Below are 6,000 nucleotides of genomic sequence, written 5' to 3'. Positions count from 1 at the left end.
GATAAAATCCCTTCCCCCATCCTGCCTCCACACCCCCCCCCCCCCCTCCCGAAAAAAAAGAAGAATCGGTGCATTGGCATGTCACGTACTTAACGCCTCACAACAGCTTCAGTTACTCCCATTAGTTTTTGTGCCGAATCACTGTACAAACTCCACGTCGTCTCATTCCTTTTATCACCCCGGCGTGAGACAGCGTTTCTCAATTTAGGATCACGCTATAAAACAGTCCACAAATCAGCGGCGATAGCAGCACATTCCAGCGGCCTAGGCGTGTCTGCAGTGCTCCAATCTCTGTGTGACTGCCTGCTAGACAAACGGCAACGCACGCAGCTGCACGAAGTGTCCCTTCAGCTGCGAACAACTTGGAACGTAAGTCACTCAAATATCTCCGTTACAATGTGTTCGTCCTTTATAATTTAACTGGAAAAAATTTCATTCTCCGTTGTAGGATGCATATTTAAGTCATTTATTCTCTTTGCTGTTCTGTGAGTTACGCTTCGCGCATGGTATGAGGTAGGCCTGGAGTGAAAAGACGGAATCTTCGTCCTGGAGTTTCACTGTTTACTAATCTTCTACATATTTTACTGCTTTTTGGTTTGTATTCGATACAGGGCATACTATTATTTAGCAAATAAACAATATAAATATACAGCCTACAACAGACAATGTTCTCCTTCACGAAATATTTGGAGGATGTGGTCTCGCACATCAACAAGATTATACTGTAAACCTGCTGCGTCCCGCGGTGTTACCTGCGGTTAAACAGTTGTTTATAAAGAAATGTTATTGCCTAAAATCACTTTCCACGCGTATTCAGCACGACAAAAATTATCGCATGGAGGTACTTGAGGCCACTTGCGGCCCAGCAAACCGCGCAACATAAAAAAAATCACCAAATTTTGAGACGATGTGAGCTGGCAGAATGTGTATCGCTCACAACTCATTCTTTATTTAAGGGAAAATACTAATCTCTACGCTAAACTTAGAGCATTCATTTGAAAGGTGGCTTTCATGGATGACTTTTAATCACGTTGCCGATCCGACGGGAACAGTATTGACGTTGATCATTCCACGAGATCAGCGATTTTTTTTTTTCGGAATAAAAGGTAGGTAGACTGTGTGTTAATTCAGGATATTGGCTACCTCCATTTCAAAGTTCACCCAAATCTCACCAACCGTTTCAGCGTCAAGGGGTAACAAACATACTAACTCGACGAAGAAAGAAAAAAAAGCAATTTCTAGTTCGGTGTAGAGCAAAATTTTATAATATTTGCACGTGCCTGTTACCATCGAATAGGGTCGCAAATCATAATAAAGTCGAGCCCTACTGAAAGCCTACAACGCTCTACGTGTAAAGTCACGACTTCTCTCTCTCGTACAGCATTAACAACACACCGTCACTGTGAGTCTTAAAGCGACTCAGAAGCTGTAAGATACGCCTGACGCTCAGCGGCTAAAATGCAACGGGCTTGTTGCAAGTATGGATTAAACAGTTTGAGGATTATACGAGGATTGGAACTTAAATAGTGGCAACTATTTATTCACAACCGATACAAAGAGTTATATGTTTGCACCTGTTACTGTCCTTCAAAGTAGTCACCAGCGTTGTGTAGAACCCGTTGTCAGCAATGTGGAAGGCGTAGTATACCGTTAGCAGAGCCTGTTTTGTCGACGACACGAATGTAGCGGTCTAAAGTTATTTTCGTGTACGACTGTGATGGTGTTATCCTAACGCATTACGTTCCTCCACGGCAGACCGTCAGTTCACGGTATTACTGTCCGTTTTTGGAGCATCACCTGCGACCAGCTTTGCGAAAGAAGCGGCGACACTTGTAAGACAATGCGCGGGCGCATACAGCGCAAGCTGTGGCTGCTCTGTTCGGTCGATGGCACTGGGAAGTACTGCACCGTCCACTATACTTCCCGGACTTCAGTCCTTGTGACTTTGATTTGATTCCGAAGATGAAGGAACCACTTCGTCGCATTCGCTTCAGAACTGTTTCATAGATTCAACAGGCAGTAGACCGCTCCATTCGCACCATCAACAGAACAGGCTCTGCTAACGATGTAGTACGCCTTCCACATCGCTGGCAACGAGTTCTTCATAACGCTGGTGACTACTTTGAAGGACAATAACAGGTGCAAACATATAACTCTTTGTATCGGTTGTGAATAAATAGTTGCCACTATTTAAGTTCCAATTCACGTATTAGCATTGTATCCATTACGTTGATTCGTGTTATGTAGGACATATTCAACAATAAAAGCATTTTCGCAAATACGATACAGATGTGGCTGCCACCATCGCGAGTCTTGCTTAGAGATTATGAGACTAAAGTTAAGAGAGATGAGGGCATGTACAGAGACACTTAGACAGTCATTTTCCCTCGCCCAAAATGCGAATGTAACAGGAAAGAGGAGAGATAATCTTGCTAATCTCGGTGCGATGCATCCTCCGCCATGCACTGCGGGTATAGATGTAGCTGTACAGCTAGAAGCCACATTTTGCCTTACACGTTACTTAACGTCAATGAAACTGCATGGGGTTTCGTGGGAAACAACGTCCGAATGTGTTATCAAAAGGGCATGTCAATGCGTATAAATTTTCAATAACTATGGTTAGAATTTGGCTGTTGCAGAGCCACCGTGAAGGAGACCCAAGTTAGGTAGAAGTTAATTATTCATTTAATCTTACAGACACAAGTAAGACAATTCTTAGCTTTTGTTGCGTACTAGACATGACATGGGTTTGATTTGCAGTGATGGTTCCTTCGAAAGGGCACGGCCGACTTTCTTCCCCATCCTTCCCTAATCCTATGGGACCGATGACCTCGCTGTATGGTCGCCTACCCCAAATTAACCAGCCAGCCAACCAATCCAATCTCAGAAGTAACTAACGCTCACGGGCGTTACAGCGTGTATTTAAAGCAAACATGATTTGCATCCTCACAGTGCCGCTACTAGCGCCAGTCATGTTACTGGCAAAAGAGTAGAATAGGCAGCACCTGTTAGATGTAGAAACACGCCTACCAACGTTTGTTTATCTCGCACAGCTCCTTGGTGTTGCGCTTTTTCTTTCCGTCATTGTCTTTAGGTACTTATCCAAATTACAATCCTTGACATATTTGTGGACAATTACGCTCTTCGTGTGACAGGAATCGAAAAATGACGTCGTTGGAGACAACATAACCTATATTGTATTAATGACGAAAGTTACTAGTGCTAGGGTTGCCGGAATAAATTGAGAAAATTACCAAACATTGCCTGGCGAAAGGATTTGCTGACCTATATTTACTAGAGCTATTTACAGCTTTCAACAAATTTTTGTTACCTTTAATTTTGTGGTAAAAGTCGTTGCATGTTGTAACCGTCAAATTACAACAAATTCCTAATTCTGCTTTTATCGTATCGACACTCAATTATTGACTTGATCTTGCAAATCAGTAAAAGAATTCGCGAAGTGAATGGAATTCAAAAAATTCCGTACCGCTCATACTTTGCTATCGAACACAGGGGTGAAATACCGAACAGTTCCGTAAAAATCTGAACACCTGTCAACCCAGACTAGAGCTCATAAACTGTTGTCGAAGAGAAAATGCATAATGTCAAATTGTTGTCGAACAGAAAATGTGTAATGTCGCCGTACTGTGGAGGGAATTTTTGAGTGCATTCGTTATCTGGTTTATCGACTGCACGATATGAATTAGTAAAGAAGAGTTACGACATCTGTTGCACAACAGATAACAGAGTGCCTCGAAAGGTGTTGCTATCTGAACAGACTATCAGACATGGATTGTTGCTTAGTAGTCCAGTGAAACTGTCAGAAAAAAAGCCTGTACCTTGCGAAAGGTGGAGTAGAAGATTTTATTTTGTTAACTCGTTCATATTGTTGGAAAGGTTAGAAAACCAAGTTTTGCCAACAAAGTTTCTCTTGTGAAAACTTTCTGCAGTTTTTCAGTTTTTTCAAAATAACTCAGTTTCATTTGCTCCTATCGCTTTGACGTCTATTTTCTTTTTTAAAGAGCACAAAACGCTCTACAAATTTGATTTTTACCATTTTTTTCTACTCCCAATATCCAAGGCGCTACAGTGCGTCAAAAATTACAATATTTCAAATTTCTGCAGGAGTGCCGCGACTGTGTTGGCCGTATGAGGTTTTGCATTGTTGTGGATCAGAATGACCCCACAGATGAGATTGTCTGGTTGTTTTGATTTGATCGCTTGGTGAAGGTGGTCAAGGTTTGCGAGTAACGCTGGGCATTCACTGTTATCCCAAGCTGCAGAAAGTGAATCAGGAGGGGGCCATCTTGGTCACAGTAGGACGTCAGCATAACCTTTCCTGTACTCGTGTGTATGGCATTTTTGGCGGTGGTGACCCTGGATGCTTCCACTGAAAACTTTGTCGTTTTGATTCTGGTTCGAGGTGAGGACACCAATGACTCATCTCCAACCACCACTTGTGCCAGGAATGCGTTCCCTTCCCGAACATAGCGCTGCACATGAGCAAGATAGTGGGCCATTCGACATGCTTCCTTGTGTGATTGAAGACTATGGGGCACCAATTGGCACATACTTTGTGCATGTGCAGTCGTTCAATTCGACCGCGGCGGCTATGGCTTCCACTATCACTCGGCGGTCCTGGGTAATGAGTGCATCCACCAGCTGGACGATGTCACTGGTAATGCAGTGTGGTGCTCCAAACCGTGCATCATCGGCTAACGACACCTGTCCTTCCCTGAAGCGCCTGTGGGTGCCTTGACCCTTGCAGAGGAAACTTGTGACATTCGTCGATGACTGTCCCTTCCTCCTACTCCTTCCGCTGTCAGAAAATGAACACTTATTTGCTCTTCTTTTGGCGCCTCCATATCACTGCACTTCGACTGGCAGCGTTAGACGATTGATGCATGCTGCTGCTAGCTCTGTATAGTCACGTGGCGTTCTAGACTCCGGCTTGTCTCTTTTTGAATGCCCCTTACACACACACACACACACACACACACACACACACACACACACACAAATGGTTCAAATGTCTCTGAGCACTATGGGACTTAACATCTGAGGTCGTGAGTCCCCTAGAACTTAGAACTACGTAAACCTAGCTAACCTGAGGACATCACACACCTCCATGGCTGAGGCAGGATTCGAACCTGCTACCGTAGCAGCAGCGCGGTTCCGGATTGAAGCGCCTAGAAACGGTCGACGTTAAATGTCATCTCAGTTTTGTCGTCCCAGCTCGGTTTAATTTGGTTTGAATTCCTTCCATGCAAACTTTCAACTCGGTTAATTCGGTTCGGCATATACCCAAGTTGACCCGTCGCTACTCACCGGACGCACCGTGCTTTGCCGAACCTTATTTCTTGGTTTTGCGCAGCACAGCATAGCCCGTGTGGACGTGGCTTAATATGTCGCGTCTTAAAATTCACCGCCCTACGGACGCCTAGTCTCTCGTGAAAATATTCCCCTGATGCCTGGCCGTTTCCACCTCTGAACCACTGTTGCCGCTTTCTACTGTAGACCAGTCAAATTGCAGAAATACCTTGCAAAAGGTGGGGTAGAAGAGTTTATTTTTTCAATTCGTTCATATGGTTGGAAATATTAGAAAACGGAGTTTTGCCAACAAAATTTCGCTTGGGAAAACTTTCTGCAGTCAAAAAACTTGGAAAATTTCGGCCTTTTTCCCCTTTTTTCAAAATATCTCAGTTTCATTTGTTCCTATCCCTTTAACGTCTATTTTCTTTTTTAAAGAGCACAAAATTCTCTACAAATGTGATTCTTGCCATTTTTTGCTACTCCCAGTATCTAAGGCGCTACAGCGCCTCAAAAAATACCAATTTTTCAAATTTTGAGCATAGTGGCAAGATACCTTATTTTTGAACACTATTTTTTCAGTTTCTGTTTGTGTAGTTTAAATACATTATACAGCATGTTATATGTTCACTAATTAAACTGTAATTCTTACCTTAGTAAAACTGCATCTGCTCTTATTTTTCGCCATAG

At 43.3% G+C, this 6,000-nt stretch overlaps 1 protein-coding gene across 1 annotated transcript in view; it reads left to right on the top strand.

Annotated features, from left to right (window-relative positions):
* Positions 1-206: 206 nt before the first annotated feature.
* The window catches only part of LOC124805241 (glutathione S-transferase D7-like), a 78,774-nt gene continuing 72,980 nt past the window's right edge, over positions 207-6,000 (top strand). The window contains exon 1 of the mRNA XM_047265749.1: positions 207-369. The gene's annotated coding sequence lies outside the window, so the exon portion shown is untranslated. The remainder of the gene's footprint in view (positions 370-6,000) is intronic.

The sequence above is a fragment of the Schistocerca piceifrons genome, chromosome 7, assembly GCF_021461385.2.
Source record: "Schistocerca piceifrons isolate TAMUIC-IGC-003096 chromosome 7, iqSchPice1.1, whole genome shotgun sequence".
Classification (NCBI taxonomy): Eukaryota; Metazoa; Arthropoda; class Insecta; order Orthoptera; family Acrididae; genus Schistocerca; species Schistocerca piceifrons.
Note: the sequence above shows the minus strand (reverse complement) of the source record. Positions and strands in the feature narration are given on the sequence as shown.